Source organism: Schistocerca serialis, chromosome 3 (assembly GCF_023864345.2).
Source record: "Schistocerca serialis cubense isolate TAMUIC-IGC-003099 chromosome 3, iqSchSeri2.2, whole genome shotgun sequence".
In the NCBI taxonomy this organism is placed as follows: domain Eukaryota; kingdom Metazoa; phylum Arthropoda; class Insecta; order Orthoptera; family Acrididae; genus Schistocerca; species Schistocerca serialis.
Window position 1 is genome coordinate 294,113,621 of NC_064640.1, and position 21,048 is coordinate 294,134,668.

General features: G+C 41.6%; 1 protein-coding gene across 3 annotated transcripts in view; it reads left to right on the top strand.

The window, feature by feature from the left end:
• Nucleotides 1-21,048, top strand: part of LOC126470084 (ATP-citrate synthase) — a 166,639-nt gene that overhangs the window by 22,657 nt on the left and 122,934 nt on the right. The window contains exon 1 of one of the 3 annotated variants that reach the window (XM_050097600.1): nt 19,681-19,782. The exons of 1 other annotated variant lie outside the window; for it this stretch is intronic. The gene's annotated coding sequence lies outside the window, so the exon portion shown is untranslated. Of the gene's footprint in view, nt 1-19,680; nt 19,918-21,048 lie in introns of those variants that run through there. One more of the 3 variants, XM_050097598.1, reaches the window with a different exon arrangement.

Below are 21,048 nucleotides of genomic sequence, written 5' to 3' on the forward strand. Positions count from 1 at the left end.
ACGCAGTGCTCTTTGCCTTTCTGCAATTAGAATTTAATGGGAGAAAACTACTGTTCTGTTTTGACGTTGTTTTTAATTTACCCGAAAGATACTATCATTACTGAAAACTTTATTGAACATAGGGGGACAGTAATGGAGAGTTCTCTGATGTGAGAAAGCTAGATTCTGAGTGGAGTGAGTGCTCAGCTTTGTTCCCACAGCGCACGAGGCGTAGAGCAGTGACAAGTCCATTACAGAGCTGGATTTTTTTCGAGAATTCCTGATTTTATAAGTTTTGAATTCCAAGTTTTTTGAGTGTATGTGCTTTTGTAGGGCGAGACTATCTGAAGTTGAGCAGCTTTTTCAACAATCGTATTCACATTATTTCTCAAGTCGACATCCCTTTTTCCCAGTGCATACTAATCGTACAGGGATGAATGTGGTATCGTTAGAAATGTTTTGTAACCGGCTTCTGCCGTTGCATACCGATTTTGCGGCGAAACTTCCCATTTGTGTAATTTTAGCATAAGGTACTTTTAACTATCATAGGTAAAAGGCTTTGTACCTACATAACACAAAGCTAACTTATTAATCCGTTCCTGTTCATATTATCCTACTGCAAATAGCATTTTATTTGTTTTAGAGTACTTATTAACTAGATAATTTGTATACAGAATTTTCATAGGTAATGAACGTGACCACAGAGGTAGTCCATTATCTTTGCCTTTCTTACAAATCGACTTTTGTAAACGAATATCCTATCCGAAGCGACAAACATATATGTCATTGTCGCTTTGAATTGTCATTTACCTATTACTTCTACGGCCTAACTTGCTTACATCAGGTACGAACTGCAATTAAAATCTCAAAATACAGTTAGAGGCTATTTTGGCCTCTGTGATATTCAGGTAAGAGGCGGACACTACGTTATAAGACATACATTTGGCATTTATTTACTTCTTTATATTTTGTGTTCGTATTTCTCATTAAACTTCTCTTCTACAACAGGTAAATGTAAATGTCACCGTCGAAAGTTAGAAATTACAAACAGTTGATAACTGTCAACTATTGCCATGACCGGTAAACTACATTTCTTTTTTTATTTTGTTTTGTGTTTGTATTAGCTCATTAGTTATTAACTTTTGTCAACAACAGGGTGGTAAATACTACTGTCCTAAACAATAAATGACAAGTTTACAATGCTAAGGAAAAGAACATTTGAAGCTGTCAGTGAGAAGCGTCCCCCCAAAAGGACGGCAGCAGCTTACACCTGCTCAGAAAGGCGGCATTCCCACAACTACCCTTATCCCAGTGACTGCATTTCTTCGGTATGCTGTCATTATTTAAAACTATAAAAGTACGAAAGTTCCGCAAAGGTATCCAGGTGCTCATATGATTATATTCTCCACAAAGTATTATTTCTTTCGCTGTAATGAATTGTCCTTCACACCGAGCAGTGTAACTATGACGCTAGGTCTCTAGCATAAGATGAATTTTCCTAATATGCGATACCAAGGGTATCCAAACATGCGACAATGTCGCATATTAGGACATGTCTCTCATATTAGAGTAGAATCTCGCCATCCTATTAGCCGGATTCACTCATGCTTTTACTAAGTGGTTTGATAATTTTGTGAACTTCGTGAAGCCATCTGATAATGATCCTGTTGTGTTAGTACTCGATGGGCATCACAGCACATTTGTGTTATAGACACAGCAAGGAAAACCGTGCCCACATCATCTGCTTATCATACCATTCTACTCATAAAATACAGTCTTCTATGTGGAATTCATACAACCGTTTAAAACGTGTTATCCCCAAGAAATAGAAACTTGGTGGACAAATAACCTCATTTTTGATTACGACGTTATTTGGAGCGTCCTGCTTGAGAGCAGTAACAACGAAAAATGCTGTAAACAGCCTCTGGAAAACGGGGCTCTTCCCATGCAGCAGGCATATACTTACAGACAATAACTTCACAGTTCACCATGAGTTTGACTTACATGATGCAAACAACGGAGAAAATGTGAATCTTTGTGTCCGGACAGCTCCCAAAATCAGCGAGACGCATCAAGAGCCACCAGATCTAGTCAAGTCAGCACGTCCTGAAACTTTTGAGTAGCTAACATCGTCTCCATCCAACGAGCGTTTGAAACATTTCAAAGAGATGAAAAGCTATAGCGCAATAAAGGAGACAGAAGTGAAAGCTTTGTACATAAAAATAAATTAAAAAAAGAAAACAATCTTGTAGTCATTCATAGTCTGATACAAATTCGGCTGAGGATAATGCTCCAGATGTGCATACTGCAGGCAAAGACATTCAATGCACATTCTGCAGTTTTTGTTTCTCTGAAGACTGACGTAGAGTGCATGGAATGCTATCCTTGGGCTCCCGAAGAATTTCAACGTGTGAAAGAGCGTTTGTGTGTTCTGATTTCACTTCTTTTGCACAATAAACGCCAAAAATGTTAGAGAGGCAGTAAGGAAGAGAAGATTATTATTTTAGGGTTTACCTGTTCTTATATTGGTCGATGTTGTTTTCTCTGACTCTCATTAGGTCACCTCTTCTACTTCTATTCAAACTTGTTTGTTTGAGCTTTTCTCCAATTTAACGTGTATTCAGTATTAGGTAGCACGAATTCAGAAATAAAATATAAAGTACAATGATTTCACGTAGGTTTCCAATTAACATACATACAGTTGTCTGAAATGTAGTATGAAATAGAGTAATCTGTGTTTTTCACTACTGTCAGTAGTGTGTATGCAAATGGCCTTTGTTTTTTTTTTGTTTTTTTCAAGATATTTGCTACATTGTGGTTATTTTGCATTCCACATTGTCACAGTTACATTTGGCATGCTAATATGCCACTATGCGAAACGTGTATTTTTGATCAAACAGATATATAATTTTTCTTTCAGTGATGATGATTGAAATAACCGAAACTAGTCAACAATAAATTAAATGCATACAACTGATGGCAAAAAATACTTTTCTTTAAATTTCCAGGAATTGCTGTTTAGCGTTTACATGAAATCCAGAGAAATTGTTGTTATTGTTGCTAGTTACCGATTGAGCTTAATTAAGTTCTGTATTCAAAACTTTAGCGCTGTAGCTTGTGATTGTTGTTACAATGTTATGTTTTAACTCTTGTAAAAATACATACAATTTTAAATATTTTCATTGAAATATAAATTTATTTCCTCTCTTATTTTTCTAAAGATTTTTAAAATTTCTGTATCATTAATTAAGCGTTTATGTAAAAGTGAATGAAAGTTGACAACTTGACGAACAGGAAATAATAGAAGTAAATTCCCCACGTGAAGCAAAACAAGCAACCATGGCATACGTAGTTAACGTATGCCGTGTAGCTTTACACCACGATCTTTTCTTTTACAAACAACCTCTCTTTGATGCTTGTTGTACTGCCCTTGACAATGAATTTACAAAATACTTTAAATTAATAGCGTTTCTGAATAACTTAGAAAAACGAACAAATGCCCCAACAAAGACGCTAACTCTGTAATGTAGCGACAAGTGCTGAACTTGTTGTCTAGAAAAAACACCCGCCTATGTTTTGAGTACTCGCATAGTGTCGTTAATTATCTGTGACTGGAGTGAGAGCATCCTGAAAGACCTGGAAAACTTTTAATGTAAAAAAAAAAAAAATTTCGCTGTGGTCATTGAAAACTGTTCCCACAGTCTTTTATTTATCTACATTCCTGTGCATAAGGTTAATAAATGCCGTGTGGTCCACAGCATGATTTGATGCAATCCGCTGCACAACGGAGACTATGCGTATCATTAACCGAGTAGTGTCTTACGTTTTCAACATAATAAAGTGTTTAATATTAGACTCATTTGCAAAGACAGTGAATACAAGGATATTGGCAAACAAGCTTAGAAATTCCAAGACTGAATTTTACGAAAGAAGACTGTAAATTAAAATTTTAATTGTAGAGATACCAAAAGACAGAGTGAGCATTTGAAGTCTTTATGCTAAAAATGGTTTAAATAATCATCATTTAGAGAGCGCTCGTATTCAGCATGCACGGTCTTATAAAATCCGGGCCCTCTCGCCTGAACGAATTTTAAGCTACCATGTCAGGGTAGCCCCGATGTGAGTCTAGATTCACGACCTCTGGGAGCCATATAACATGATTAAGAAAATAATTAATATGTAACTTGTTTACAAACAATTTCTGAAAATTATGTTGGAAATTTAGTAAAAACGTCATTATTTGTAATCTTTGGAGGAATATTCCACATTTGTTGAAAACTTTTCAGTAAAAGCCACCAGGATTCACATTTTTCAGTGCGTCATAAGTTGAAACTTACTGCAGTATAAAACTGTGCCGGACCGGGACTCGAACATTGGACTTTGCCTTTTGCGGCCAAATGGTCACCGACGATCCACCCTCACAGCTTTACTTAAGCCAGTATTGCGGAGAAATTGCTTAGCCACAGAATGAATTTTCACTTCCCAAGGCGTGGCTAAGCCGTTTCTCAGCAATATCCATTCTTTCCAGGATGACCAGTCCGTCTAGATTAGCAATCCTGCAACCTATGTGTAGTAGGAAGGTAGGTAGGAAGCGAAGCTCAGAGTCGTCTATGGGTTGCTCGTTTCGTGATCACTTGCCCGTGAAAAACAAAGGTCCCACAGGTTCTAGTTCCGGTCCGATACAGTCTTAATCTTCCAGAAAGTTTTAAATTAACGCACAGCCAGCAGCAGAACGAAAACTATTTGAGTCATATAAATTACATAATTTTTTCCCGATATTACAATCTTCCTCTAGGCTCTTTGATTCCGTTCACGTCGTGGAACGTTATAAATCAATCTTCCTTTTCTCCAAAGACTTTCCTCCAGAAGAGGGAAATTAATGAAAGAACTTGCAATATTGTAATATCTGACTCTTCTCAAACATCAGACTCCAACCTGGGCGTTGAACGAATTTGCCAGGCTTTCTAAAATAACTTTCCGAATTAACTAATACCGGGATAGACGTACTAATTTGTCATCGAATTTCAGCAAGAATCACATTTTCCCAATCAACTTAAAATCGATGAAGATCTGCATACAGCGTTTATTTCTACCTCTGTTAAAATCTTTCGGCAATACTTATTTTCTAAATTTGCGTTTCCATAAATATTTCTGTGTGGTTCAACGAGTAAGTTGCCAACAAAAAATCCTGTCGTATGATTCGCGTTTAACATGTCTTCCGCTTCACAGAGACTCATCCCTCCCCCCCGCTCTCTCTCTCTCTCTCTCTCTCTCTCTCTCTCTCTCTCTCTCTCTCTCTCTCTCTCACACACACACACACACACACACACACACACAAAGAACCTAAATCACTGCAGTTTGCATTAGTTGCTTCCACGGGACAGAATTAATACAATGTTCCCTGATTTTCGTCTTTTCTTTTTCTTTGAAATATCGTAACAATTACCCCAAATCAACTTTTTTTTCAGTGCTTTCATCTACTAGTATTCGATTCCCGGCTGGGTCGGAGATTTTCTCCGCTTAGGGAATGGGTGTTGTGTTGTCTTCATCATCAAATCATCCCTATCGACACGCAAGTCGCCGAAGTGGCGTCACCTAAAAAGACTTGCACCAGGCGAGCGGTCTACCCGACGGGAGGCCCTAGCCAAACGACATCTTATTTCAGTAAAAAGCTTTGTCAAAAATTATTTCCTTTTTAAATCATAAATCTAAAATGTTGTTGATAATTGTTCGTTTCTTTCGATGTATCCCAAAAGTTTCCGGTGGGCCGTTTGTCGGAAAAAACTAGCACTAAAACGGATATGAAAGTGTTTACGTAAATGTACTGCAAGCTTCAAACGTTTTTGTTCGGTCTTCGTGTATCGGAAGAAGAGGCGCATAAAAAAATTTTTGCCTCAATTCACAAAGTGCTGTAACATTACCTCACTTTTGCCCTCGGACGTGGTTCTTGGAGTCATATTTGTGAGTCAAAAGTGTAATCATATATGATGATATGAAATATGAATTAAAATGGTAGCTTGCAACCAACTTAACAAAATGGTTCAAATGGCTCTGAGCACTATGCGACTTAACTTCTGAGGTCATCAGTCGCCTAGAACTTAGAACTAATTAAACCTAACTAACCTAAGGACATCACACACATCCATGCCCGAGGTAGGATTCGAACCTGCGACCGTAGCGGTCGCTCGGCTCCAGAGTGTAGCGCCTAGAACCGCACGGCCACTCCGGCCGGCCAACTAACTTAACAAGCGAAAACTATAATCAACGGTCACATTAGTTATTTGATGATATTTCTTTCTGCTTTATTTGTAGCTATTAAAGAAAATGCAAACCGGCATAAAATAAAAGGGAAAAAGCAGTTTCTAACGTTAATTCGGAAAAAAGATTCGATATTTATCTTATTGTTGGGTGGAAAGTATTGCTATTTTCATGAAAGCTTGAAAATCAGGGTATGGAATTCAGTGTTTTACACAGGTATGGAGTTTTCAGTTTTCCCTAATTAAATCACTATATCATTATTTGTATTATTTGATGCAGTTAATACTTTGTGTTGAATATTATATAAAGGATTCATTTCTTTCAATAGTGTAATATTTGCCAACGTAATTTAACAAGAGATTCGCTACATTATAACTGAAAGTGCTTTAGTACCTGTAAGAGAATGATTCAGGCTTGGATGCTCAAAGAAAGTAGTTTCGGCACAAAATTAAATTTATTTTTATCGTTTTTGAAAATTACATTTGACATTAGTTAGGTGTTAAAAAATCCAACTGTTGGGTAATATCTGCGAAAAGGTACGCCGAATTACTCTAATAAATTGAATAAAAGCTTGAGCTCTTGAAATAAATCTTTTCTGTTTATATGCTGCGTCACTTCGAATAAAACACTCGAGCTTTGGACGGCTATCTCCGCCACAGTCATCGGGTATAAAAACCACTGACTGCCGTGATTGGGTGTTCGATTATGTAGACGTTATTGCAGTGTCTGGAACCTTCCGGAGAGGCCCGAAGTGATGCATGTGCCGAAAAACGAGTTGGGCAACTTCTCACAGCTCCGGTCCGCCGTGGGACCATAGACGTCAGGTGGCGCAAAACTGGAACCATGATAAATACGAGCCGTGCAGTGAACTTCCGACGTCACAAGTTGTCCGCCATACTTTGCGAAAAAGGAACCCACCAAAGGTATTAATTTTGTCTTGTGCTATCGAGAGCTTGCGTGAATTTAAAAGCGCAGTTAGGAATTATTAGACTCGTCTGAAATAGTTATTCGCACCTTGCCGAAGACAGCTGCTGGTACTCGCAGAAATGCAGTGTCACATGCTTTGAAGTACTCGCCGCGTCCTGTCTTTCTCGTGGGCCTCGGCACAAAGCGAGAAATATGCCTCCCCCCGCCGCATAAAGCTTTCCCCCCCCCGCAACAAGCTTGTGGCGTCACACTAGTTGCCTTGCCCGGTATACGTCGTGAACATTCGACTACGTCCGGGGCCAGGCGGGAAATCAGTAAGGGAATTAAAACACACAGACTAAAATCCTTAACTTTGTCACTTGTTATCGAGAGCTTGACTGTACTTAAACGTGCAGCTACGAAGTATTAAATATGTGTGAAATAGTAACTTGTTTCTCCTCCGCACTCCGCAAACTGCATCTACAACTCGTTGAGACTTGTAGTAGTGTCACGTTCTCTGACGAGTGCTACAGATCCCCGCACAAGGAGTCGGTCCACTTCTGAAACTGCCATTCCCGCCTCCCTGCAAGCATTAAGCGTCCGTCTTTGCTTTCGCTCGATATCCACAGCCCGCATCCCATGCCCCACTAATTGTGTACCTCTAGTCTGCATTAAAATTGTTGCAGTTTCTTGCAATTTTGACCGTCTTCTTTATACCGGAATGCCTGTAAGGCAACACATGAGCCACACATGAATCTCGTCTTTTCAGATTATATTTAAAGTCCGTTTACTGGACAATATTTCACTATGTCCATGTTCTCTAGTTCCCGTTGTTTAATATGTCGCTTGGGCTCAATACGTGCCGCAGTTCGAATAGTTTGACCTGTATAAATGCTACCGCATTCGTAGGGGACACCAGGCAGTTGAAGAGCTATGTCGTCTTTAACGGGGCGTAAGATATTGTGAGGTTACAAGGGATACTGTAATAGTATAACTAATTTGCTGGATGTGGTAATGTTTACTGTGGAAGAACAGTTAGGGTGTAGCAAGCACAAGTCAATATATTTATGGAGTCAGCTTCTTGATAAAGAGAGGAGGCAGCATATAACAGTTTCACATTGAATTACTTAGTTACATAATTGCCTATGTCTCAGTGCATAACTTGGTACATATGTTAGTAATGCAAGGTGTGCCGTCCTTCTAATCATTGGATTTGCTGGGTATCTGATCACTGAAATAGGAGTACTCCATAAACATAAGAGCGCTTCAAAATAGTTCAAAACTCAAATTTAAAGCATAGTAGCAGGGATAATATTTTGGACATTAAAGAACATGTTTTATATAAAAATTAAGTTGTAAGTATGTTTGAGAACCTCTGCATAATAAGTTATTGTCTTTTATTGTGAAGATACTGTTCAGTTTTCGATCTATGTAGAGCAAAATTAGTATTTCGTATGCCACACCTTTTAGGCAAAGACGTGATTAAACAAAAGAAGAGGGGTGAAACTGCCAAAAAGTGGAGTCCCCTTAAATATGTAAATAATCTGATGATTGTCTACAAAAAATATAAGGTATTTAGTTTTACGTATTTTAATATTGTAAGATTGTAAATGCATGATGGCCATGTTTAGAAATAATATATTTGACTAATGTAGTGTCACGTGACCGGACAGAGGATAGGGGACAAAGGTCGTGGTCTTTTGATCGTGGTCCGTCGGTGCGGTAAGGCCGGTGCGGCTAAGCGCCGTCGACATGGTATCACGTGGCCATCAGTTTTTTTGTGGATGTGAGTTAGTAAAATCAAAACGTTTTCATTCTAAACTGTTGTCGGTGTAAATCATTTGTGAACGATCGTGATTTAGACAAATACTTGAATTCATTCACTGCTGTGCTTAGGCTGGCTATTTACTCAATATAGGGCGCGAATGCCTTTGTGCACAACCGAACCCCTTTTGCAGACGAGTCATGGTAAAAGGTTGTGTACAAGCCTGAGTGAAGTTGCAATATCTACTATCTTGGAAGTGGGGCGAAACACTGGTCTCTGTCCATGTTTCTGTAGCACACGTCATAACTTGGTGCTCTTTGTCTCCCAAAAATGCAGTCGGCCTGCCCTCTTCCGCCGTTTCGCGTAACATCCTTCGTCGGTGGCACCTGGAAGCGTTTACAGTGTCTGCTTGTTTTAACCGTTCTTTTCGAACACGCGTCTCAAATGCTGCAATTCAGATTGTAGGTGGTCGTCGTCAGAAATAATCTCTACTCTGTGTACCAGCGTTTTCATGGCCGCTTTCTGGAGTACAGGGCGGTAAAAACTCTGCGTGTTCAACTGTTGGTCAGTGTGCATTGGTTTCTTGTTCACCTAATGACCAAGCCGTCTCCTGGATTCTGCTCAGCTAAAGAACGGTGGTTTTACATTCTTCTCCATATCGATAATAAGTTTAATGTTTGGCCGGACACCGTTCATCTGATCGACGAATTGCTGCAGTGCATTTTCACTGTGAAGTCTTGTCAGGAAGATGTCAGCAACGTACCGTAAGAAGCAAGACGGACACAACGTCGCAGAATTCAGAGCCTGCACCTCAAAGTGCTGCATGAAGAAGTACGCGTCGGTCAGAGACTAGGGATCCTGCCATCCGTCATCTCGTAATATTCATTGCGGCACAAGAAGTATATTGTCGTTAGAGGATGGCGGAACAACTTGACGATCTCAAGTACAAAGTGGGTAAGTGCCAAAGACTTGGGTTTCAGTCCTCGGCCGGTTCTAGAATTATTTCTGGCACAGGACGCTTCCTTCACCTCAGCCAATTATTTGTCTACGTGAAAGATGTGAAGTTGCACACAGGTTCAGAGCCTTGTTGAACTGTCGGTTCCTCTCGTAACTGGCGTGGTAGTTTAGCTAAAAGGTCAGACGAGTGCAAAGGCCTACCACCACCAATAAGACTAGGTTTAGTAAATCACCGTGTTGGTCAAACTAGTTTCGAATTGAGTTCAGCTATAGTTTTGACCAGTGATCACATTTAATCCTCATTTTTAGCATCTTTTTATTTCTGTTGATCCTATCCTCAACATTCTTCTCCAAATACACATACATATCGCTTTTACAGAGTAATAAACCAAAACTATAGTATAGAACAACGCACGAGATACATGATTCGTCGAAATTTTTCGTTAGTATGAACTTGAAATTCAATCAGGAGAGTCTACTCATCTCACTTGTCACCTGGACATCGTTCTAATAGATGTTTAAATTATTCTTGGGTGGGAGAGTTATGATTTAGGGTGTGTTCTGTACAATTGGTGTCATGACATTACTTTCAGTCTCCTTCCCCACATGGAATACAGTGAGGTGACGAAAGTCATGGGATAGCGATATGCACATATACAGTTGGCTATAATATCGCGTACATAATGTATAAGAGGGAAGCGCATTGGCGGAGCTGTCATTTGTACTCAGATGATTCATGTGAAAACGTTTCCGACGTGATTAAAGCCGCACGACAGGAATTAAGACTTTGAACGCGGAATGGAAATTGGAGCTAGAGACATGGGACACTTCATTACGGAAATCGTTAGGGAATTCAACATTCCGAGATCCACAGCGTCAAGAGTGTGCCGAGAATACCAAATTTCAGGCATTACTTCTACCATGGACAACGCCATGACCGACGGTCTTCACGGAACGATCGAGAGGAACGGCGATTTGTCAGTGGTAAAAAACAAGCAACAATGCGTGAAACAGCCGCAGAAATCTGTGTTGGACGTACGACGAACGTATCCCTTAGGACAGTGAGGCTAAATTTGGCGTTTATGGGCTATAGCAGCAGACGACCAACATGAGTAACTTTGTTAACTGCACGACATCGCCTGCAGCACCTCTCCAAGGCTCATGACCGTATCGGTTGGGCCCCAGACGACTGGAAAATCGTGGTCCGATCAGATGAGTCCCGATTTCAGTTAGTAAGAGTTGATGGTAGGGTTCGAGTGTGGCACAGGCCCCACGAAGCCATGGACCCAAGTTGTCAGCAAGGCAGTGTGCAAGCTGGTGGTGGCTCCATAATAGTGTGGTGCAATTGGAGCGAAACATGCTTCCCATTGAACATTTATGGGGCATAACATCGAGAGGTCAGTTCGTGCACAAAATCCTGTACCGGTAACACTTTCGGTGTTATGGACGGCTATAGAGGCAACAGGGCTCAATATTTCTGTATTGGACTTCAAATGACTTGTGGATTGCTTACCACAACCAGTTGGTGCACTAAGCTGGCCAAAGGAGGTCCGGCACGGCATTAGGTGGCATCCCATGGCTTTCGTCACCTCGGTGTATTATCATATTTCCACTGAAGAAAAAATTCCAGATGACAGAATGGACGTGTGCTAAATAACAGTGATGGAATATTAATATTTTGTTAGGGAAACTTGAATAACTCAGTTGAGCTAAGTTAAAATGGCGGCAAAAAAGACGTTAAAAGTAGCCCACGTTTCCTAAATAAAAATACCAGAAATTTATCACTTGCCATATTAAAAAGATAAGTGGCTGTGCAATCGCTGCCCCCCCCCCCCTTCCACCTCTCCCTCACTTAACATGTGTCAGCTTGTTGCACCTCTATAATCTGCGGTTTTGTACAGGCGTCGTATCGACAACGGTATTTCTATTTCACTAGTTGCTCGATGTACGTTCGCAGTAGTAGTAATTTTTTTGCAGTTCTGTGATGCGTTGAAAACAGTGCTTTCCACTTCTGAATGGTGTCAGTTACCTACAAATAGCGGCAATGTTCCACTGCGGTGGTACGTGACTATTTCATGATACGCAGTTCAAATATCTCTGCACTGGCGATACCACACAGTATATGTCCTTTCAGGATCAAGTCTTTAAGGATTAGATGCATACAAGAGATGACGCGACAAGTGTGTTCCAAATCAACTGAAGCATTAGTGTGTCAAAATTTTGTTGCAGTTTGTATTTAATGCCTAATATTTGTAATCTTTCAGGAACTGTACGCGCCATAGCTACAGGGCTAAACGCATACAGTATGTAGACTTGCTTTTGTACACTTTCGTACTGTCTCTTGTACAGCCCAATAAGGCCTCACTGAACTTCGATAATATGTAACATATATTTTGTATTTAACACCAGGTAAAGCGAACGTGACCACAATGGCAGCAGCGTCCTGTTTACGCCCGAGAAGCGGATAAGTGAGATAGTAATAGAATATACTCAAGTACTCTTACAAGTGGAGTACTGTCACATGGTACACGTCTTTACGCGCCACTGAATTACATGCCAATTTAGAACAAGAACAGAGACTATTTCTCGCGTAGCTGCTCACGATACTTCGCTAGCAGTGTCCGTAAAACTTCCTTCCGCGGGACGTCGCTATTTTCCACAGCGGTAACTTTATCCGTCGTATGCTGTTTCAGACAGTTATGATAATGCCGAGTCTTTGTTCGGTTCTGTATCGACCGATTTTTGTTGAATTTCGACTTTCCTTTTAAGTCAAAGTCTCTCTCCTCCAATAGTCCTCACACACCTTCTTGGCCTAATACTTGGCCTTTTTTAAGTCCTCTAATGTACAACAATAAAAGTATCACAGCTGCAAAATCCAACTGATCGCATGGTCTAGTAGTTAGCGTCTTTGGCTAGTAACACAGTTGTCCCAGGTTAGTTGCGCAAATATTATTGTGATGCGTAGCGGTATGAATAACGATGTAAATTCATAAAGCTTAAGTATTTTGTACGAGAGGGGGTTGTCGTTCTTAGTCTGCGTATACTTCGAATGTCTTCTCGTTTCTGTGTTGGTCTGTAAAACGTAGTCCTGCTTCCTCACATACAATCCTCACAGATCGATGTGTAATATTGGCCGCTACGTATAATTTTGATAAATTAGTGAACAGCGCTACTTCTTGGAACATAGAAGAACATGTTAGAAAACACCATGACGCTAAATTAGTCAGCCGTTGAGGAGAGGGAGCGATGAGAAAAGTAACAAAGTCAAACTTTAAGTGGGCAGCCATTTTTTACGTAGATTTTGTAGCTTTGGAGATGTCCAAGGTTAGCTGCAGTACATGAAACCTTCAGTGGCTGCCTGTGTGTATCAGATCTTTGCAAACACAACTCGTACCACTTTCACCGTGAGTTAGCAAAGACTCGAAATAATTTCCTTTATATGGATACAGGTAGCTTCATTTACCGAATAAACTCTTATGACCCATATGAAGAGATATGTTGCCACGGTGTTGCATTACGCACATTTGGATACGCCGCTGAAGATATGTAGGGCATAACTCCGGCCACCAAGAGACGGTCTGAAGCAGTGGTGTATAGACTTGATAGTACCGGGGTGGCGACGCCCTCACTGCGACTTCGTAAGGGCCGCAACAAAGGAAAAAACAACATAATTAGTTCACATCATTTTTTGACTAACATTCACTTTATTTGACAACTGTAGTTAAAATAATGTATTCTCAAAAGAACTAAGTTCTCTCCTTTCTGGGAGGGAGTGAAAGATGAGTAAAAAGATTACAGGACCGAACGGTGAGGGGCGGGCCGCCATCAGATCAATGTGGGCCGCATGCGGTCCGCGGTCTGTGCACCGCTGGTCTTAAGGGTTGTGGCAAGCTTTTTCCTGATCTCTTAGGCCGAAAGATTATCCGACGTGCTTGTGCGGCGGAGATGACGCTCTAATGGTAGCACGGGAGGGCAGACTCCAGTATAAGAGATATGTAGTCCAATAGAAAATCGGATTACCCCAGCATTGCAATAAACGGTTCATTTGCGACGATAAAATCGGAACAATTCTGTGATTTTTCTATGTGCCGCTGAGAATTGTTTCTGCATGTGTTTGTATTTTTTGTACATATAATGTGCGTCTGGAATGTTAGGAATAGCCCCTAGTGTATGCACACTGACAGTCAAATTTTTAGCAACGGTAGAGGATCTTAAACTCAATATTTTGATATGAGGAACCAATGTTAGGAAATAAATGAGCCGTGCGTGCGAGATCATATTTATAAACTACCTAACAAGTGCCTGCCGTATCGAATACATAATCGCTAATGATGTGTTCTCAATGGCATTTGCCACTGTTTACAGTCTGTCAATGGGCGTCAAATATTAGGTATTACTCATTACATGAACATTCTGCCCTGCATTTAATGTGTGATGCAACAAGCCGAAAGATTATATAGAGAAAAGTTTCGGAACTGGAAGCCCAGTGATGGAAAAAAACTTTATCGTCGTGGATAGAGAAAATGTGTTCAAGTTACAGAGCGTTAGCCAGTGCTTTTGGCAAAGAATTTTAGGAGATTCGGTTGGATCGTGTGGAAGAAGATTACTTAATACACACTCGTCAAATTCTCCGTGAAATGAACGCTTCGGAGAATGCAGTAGAGAGAGTACTGGTGGCAAAACAATTTCACCTCCCATCATAGACGGAGCAATGCGACCAATGATTTTAAATCTATAGTTCATTTATGTCTGTGGATTATCCAGCGCATTACTGTAGAGCGAAACTTCCTACAGTTCGTATTGCTTACGGATTCTGCATCTGTCAGCTGTGTTATGTTTCCAACTGCGGCAGCAGCCATTTACACTGAGGTGACAGAAGTTATGGGACATCTCTCTAATATAGTGTCGGACCTCCATTTGTTCGGCGTAGTGCAGCAACTCGGCGTGACGTGGACTCAACAAGTCATTGGAAGTCCCCTGCAGAAATACTGAGCCATGCTGCCTCTATAGCCGTCCATAATTGCGAAAGTGTGGTTGATACAAGATTTTGTGTACGAAATGACCTTTCAATTATATCCCCGACATGTTAAATGGGATTCATGTCGGGCAATCTGGGAGGCTAAATCATTCGCTCGAATTGTCCAGAGTGTTCTTCAAACTAACCGCGAACAATAGTGGCCTGATGACGTGGCGCACTGTCATCCATAGACATAAAACGTCCACCCTTGTTTGGGAACATTAAGTCCACGAGTGGCTAAAAATGGCTCTGAGCACTATGGGACTTAACATCTGTGGTCATCAGTCCCCTAGAACTTAGAACTACTTAAATCTAACTAACCTAAGGACATCACACACATCCGTGCCCGAGGCAGGATTCGAACCTGCTACCGTAGCAGTCACGCGGTTCCAGACTGAAGCGCCTAGAACCGCACGGTCACAAGGGCCGGCTACCACGAGTGGCTATAAACGGTCTCTAAGCGGCCGAACATAATGATTTCCAGTCAATGGTCGGTTCAGTTGAACCAGAGGATCCAGTCCATTGTATGTTAACAAATCCCACATCATTATGGAGCCACCATCAGCTTTCACATTGCCTTATTGACAAGTTGGGTCCGTAGCTTCGTGGGGTCTACGCCACACTATCAGCTCTTATCAACTCAAATAGGGGCTCGTCTGACCAGGCCACGGTTTTCCAGTTGTCTAATGTCCAACCGATATGGTCACGAGCCCAGGAGAGGCACTTCAAGCGATGTCGTGCTATTAGCAAAGGGACTCCTGTCGGTCCCCTGCTGCTACAGCCCATTAACGCCAAATTTCGCCACACTGTCCTGAAGGATGCATTCGTCATACGTCCCTCATTGATTTCTGCGGTTACTTCACGCAGTGTTGCTAGTGTGTTAGCACTGATAACTCTACGCAGATGCCGCTGTTCTCGGTCATTACGTGAAGACCCTCGGCTACTGCATTGTCCATGGTAGAGGTAATGCATGAAATTTGGTATTCTCGGTACACTCTTGACGCTGTGAATCTCGAAATATTGAATTCCCTAACGATTTCCGAAATGGAGTGCGCCATACATCTAGCTCCAACTACCATTCCGCGTTCAAAGTCTGTTAATTCCCGTCGTGCAGCGATAATCACGTAGGAAACAATTTTACATGACTCACCTGAGTACAAATGACAGTTCCGCCAATGCACTGCCCTTTTATACCTTGTGTAAGTGATACTACTGCCACGTTTACATATGCATATCTCTAGCCCATGGCTTCTGTGTATTGTATGATAAAAATCCATACGAGACGCTTGTGCCACATGGTCGGCAACGATTTTCATTAAATCGTGAGCGGAGATGGATTTGTTGTAGGTAAACTAAAATTGGCTCTTATTTGCAGCCATTCCTTTTGGATGGTGCATGTTATCTGGTTTTCATTCGAGATGTACTTAAACAGTTGTTTGAGTCTGTACCTCTAGTCAACAAGAATAGGTGGTTTTAATACGATGGAGCACCAGCTCACTTTGATATTACTTTTCTTGAGCACTGAAACAACATATACACCTGACTGTTGTATTGGAAGATGTTCTTGCATATAGTAATTGTGGCTGCTGGATTTTGCTCCTAAGGGTTTATCTATGGGGTTATATGAAGTAATTGTTGTATTAAACCCCAAGTAGAAATGGAAGAGAAACTTGGCGGAAAGGTCCTAATGCCGGTCTCATTTCACAACCGGGTTACTTGAGAGTGTACAGCAATATTTTATGCTATGTTGTGATGCATACATTTGATACTGTTAGTTTTCACTTTCAGCAGTTGCTATGAGTTTAAGTTTCTGCTCTAAAGTGTAAGTTGTTAATGGCAATAAATAACTAAATATTTTCTAACAATTATTATGTATATCTCAGAATTCTATGTTTAGGGTCCTCCAGTATCTTCAAGATGGTATTAACAGACAAACCGATTTTTATTCTCCACAATCTTCACAACACATATAGCCTAAGTGTGCATCAGATATATGCAATCTAGGCGTGGAAGACACTGAATCAGTTCACGTAACTGCGATTGTGAATGAATCGACCCTCGTATCGTACAGGCTTTTGTTTGTTTTGGTTGGTGTATCTCAGTGTCGGTTAAACCGTCAGTGAGAGAGCACCTCGAGTTCCTGCTGCTAATAAGCCGAGTACACCGTTCGTTTGTTACATATTTTTGCGAGCTTCAAACAGGAACTCCTTCAGTAATGGTCAGGAACTGTGATTGCTGTGTACAGATGCGAGCTGAGTTGGTGACCCTTCGCTCACAGCTCCTAGCTGTGTTAGCTTCCGTCACACAGCTTGAGGCTGCTGCTAAGGGGCATTACTGTGGGGGGTCGGACGCGGGGATGCGAGGGACGTCTAGCACGTCCCACGTCTCCAACGATCGGTCCACTGCTGTTGCTGCCCCGGGTACTGCCTGCACTGATGTTGAGTGGGAGACCATTCCAAAGTCTGGCAGGCAGCGAAAGACTTCCCGAGGGGCCGATCGTAGGGTCTCCCCGGTTTGTTTGACGAACAGGTTTCGGGCGTTAACTGTGGCTGACGAAGCCTCTGAGCCGGATGCAGTCGTCCATCCTGTTCTAGAGAAAGCTTCTCGGCCCGCAAGATCTGGGCATTCACAGAGGCTGGGATTGGTAGTAGTTGGGAGCTCCAATGTTAGGCGCGTAATGGGGCCTCTTAGGAACATGGCTGCCAAGGAGGGGAAGGAAGCCAGTGTGCACACCGTATGCGTACAGGGGGAAGTCATTCCGGATGCGGAAAGGGTGCTTCCGGATGCCATGAAAATTACAGAGTGCAGCCAACTTCAGGTGGTGGCTCATGTCGTTACCAATGATGTGTGTCGCTTTGGATCGGAAGAGAATCTCTCTGGTTTCGGGCGGCTAGCGGAAATGGTAAAGACTGCTATTCTTGCGAGATTACGCCAGAGCTCACTATCTGCAGCATCGTCGACAAAACCGACTGTGGTTCTTTGGTGCAGAGCCGAGTGGAGGATCTGAATCAGAGGCTCTGGCGGTTCTGTGACCGTGTAGGCTGCAAATTTCTTGACTTGCGCCATCGGGTGGCGGTGGTCCGGGTTCCGCTTAATAGGTCAGGAGTTCACTACACACAGGAAGCGGTTACACGGGTAGCGGGGGCTGTATGGAAGGGACTGGGCAGTTTTTTAGGTTAGAGGATCTCAGGAAACCATAGAAAGGGCGTCCGTCTAAAAGGGGGCAGGTAAAACACAGTAAGGTAATTGTAGAAACGATCGGTATTGTAGTTGTAAGTTATCGTTGTTGTGTTGGGAAAGAACCAGAGCTCCAAGCCCTAATAGAAAGCACTGAAGCTCAGGTACAGAAAGCCGGTAATAAGTTCAGCTGAAATTTTTTCAAATTGCCGAACAGTGTTCAGAAAGGATAGATTAAATACAGTTGGTGATGGAGTATTTATTGCTATAAGTAGTAGTTTATCTTGTAGTGAAATTGAAGTTGATAGTTCTTGCGAATAGTTTGGGTAGAAGTTATACTTGACAATAGGACTAAACTATTAATTGGATCGTTTTACTGACACCCTGACTCAGAAGATATAGTTGCTGATCAGTTCAAAGAAAACTTTAGTCTCGTTTCAAATAGGTACCCCACTCATACAATTACAGTCGGTGGTGAATTCAATCTACCCTCGATATGATGGAAAAATTTTAAGGGTAAAGCCGGCGGCAGGCATAAAACGTCATCCAAAATTGCACTGAATGCATTCTCAGTAAATTATTTTGGAGTTCATGAGGCCACTCGAAGCATAAATGGTTGCGAAAGCATACCTGACCTCTTAGTGACAAATAATGCTGGACAAATAGTGAGTATCGTGACGAATACAGGGATTAGCTACCACAAGGCAGTTGCTGCTAGGGTGAATACCGTAACACCCACAACCATCAAAAAGAAACGCAAAGTGTATATATTTCAAAACGCTCATAAAAATGCTCTTAACGCCTTTTTAAGTGACAGTCTTCACTCATTCCGATCTGATCTTATAAGCGCAGAAAAGCTGTAGAATCGTTTCAAGGAGATAGTATCGAAGGCAGTTGAAAGATATATACAACATACATTAATAATTGATGGTACTGATCCCCCATGGTACACAAAACATGTCAGATCGCTGATGCAGAAGCAACGAAAAATGCACGCCAAATTTAGAAGAACGCAAAATCGCCAAGATTGGCAAAGTTTTGCAGAAGTTCGATGCAGTCCCGGCCAATATATGAACTGCGGGTTGCAGTAGAGCGGTCGTGGATCCAGGCCATGGATCATGGTAAATCGAGTGCTAGATGCTACATGATCTGTTGGTCTAATGCCGGCTATGACATAACCAGCGACAGGCGGTCATGCAAACCATCTGAAAATTGATTGGATTAATATGAAGCTGAATATGAGTCCATCGTCTAGCTTCGAGGAGCTTCAAAATGTTATGATGGTACCTGCTGGTAAGCAATCATAGGTGGGATTTGTACGCGCTTTGATGAATTATTATACCTCTATCGTATTTATGAAAATCAACATACATATAAGTGTTATGTCGTGTAAATGAATTTTGCTTACACGGTGGAGAACTGATTTGGGAATGGCTCTCATCACGCCATATCTTACGTGGCACTCGCTGCCTCCCGGCGTGTCGAACGCCGTTGATAAGTTAGGCTTTTGCAATTCTCGATGCTCGCCTCGTAAATGTATCATGCAAGGTTATCTACGCTCAGCAGATCCACATGTGACTGAAGGCAGAGCTCTGCCTGAGCCAGATACACTTTTTGGTTGATAGTGTTGAGGTCAGTCCGTTATCACGGCCTCACGTTATAACGGGCCCCCCGAGCGCCGCTGCACGCCAGTTCCCTGCTCGCCGCCGCGTCGAACAGACCTGTAAGTAGGCGCCTCGACCGCCTGTGCAGTCTTTCACATAGCTTTTTAGTTTCCACGACGCGACTGTCGTACGTCGTACACATTTTGAAAGTGATTACTATCCAATCTACGCCTGCTACTTATACGAACATTTGTGTGAGTACTTATTTCCTTAAATGAAACTACCTGACAGCTTGTAAGGGGGCGAATCATGTTGTAAGAAGCAACCAATTAATATTGGAATCAGATAAATGCACGATTGACTTGTTGTTTGAACTGTCATGATTTATTGTTTCATTTTTCTTCTGCAACTTTGCTGCATGTGGTAATTCTATCTTGTGGTACCACTGTGCTTTACGTTCCTCATTCTCTTAATGCGCGATATTACCTTAAAAGCTATTGAACAGTCTCCACTGCAGCAGGAAAGCAACGAGTGTTGGAACACACAGAAAATTTCCCTTCAGCCCATATCTGCAAGAACCCTTCTGCCGCTGGTGGATTTTAACGTATTTATAGTGTGTGCGAAACATGTTACCATTTTCAAATAAACGACGATTTATGGGTGAGAGGTCCTGCAGATGAGGTCAAACACAGTTAAAATCCTGAAAGTTATACACATGATTTCAACCAATTCCATAATGAATACAACTTCAGTGGAAATTTTTGAGGTCGTTAAGCTTGTTTGTTAGCTACATGTTGACAGCTGATTACTGATGTAAACGTCAAACATTCAGACACCTGTGATGGACTTTTCTGACGATTCAGAACACGACAAATAGAGATAATGCTATTGTAGTAATGTCATTGATTAATGCGCCAAATTGTCAGTGAGGTTTTCAATTACTCAGTTTGATCTCTGTAGTACTGAACGCTGTATTTCGTTGTGATCCGACCTCGAAGGAACAACCACACTTCCTATCCCTCCAAAACGAAAGTAGGTTTATTGCGAATGCTTTTCCTTGTCGTTCGTTTAGAGGGCACACCGTCATTCCGTTAGATGTTATCAACAGCCTAAGCCTGTACCGGACAGTATTGCATTACGAACTGTGGCTTCACAATAGTCTACTTACAAGACTATTCTGTAATATCATAATTACTGTTAGGAATAGTCGTAGTTTAGCTAGGCAAATGTGCGGCTGTAATACACCAGAAAGAAAATCGCAGAAATACTTCTTGGCTACAGTTTAGGAATGCTTTCGAAAGTGAATATTTTACGTGATACTGAATTGTGAGCTACTCCAAAAACATTGCACTTTCCTCTGCAGAGGAACGATTTATTCTGAAAGT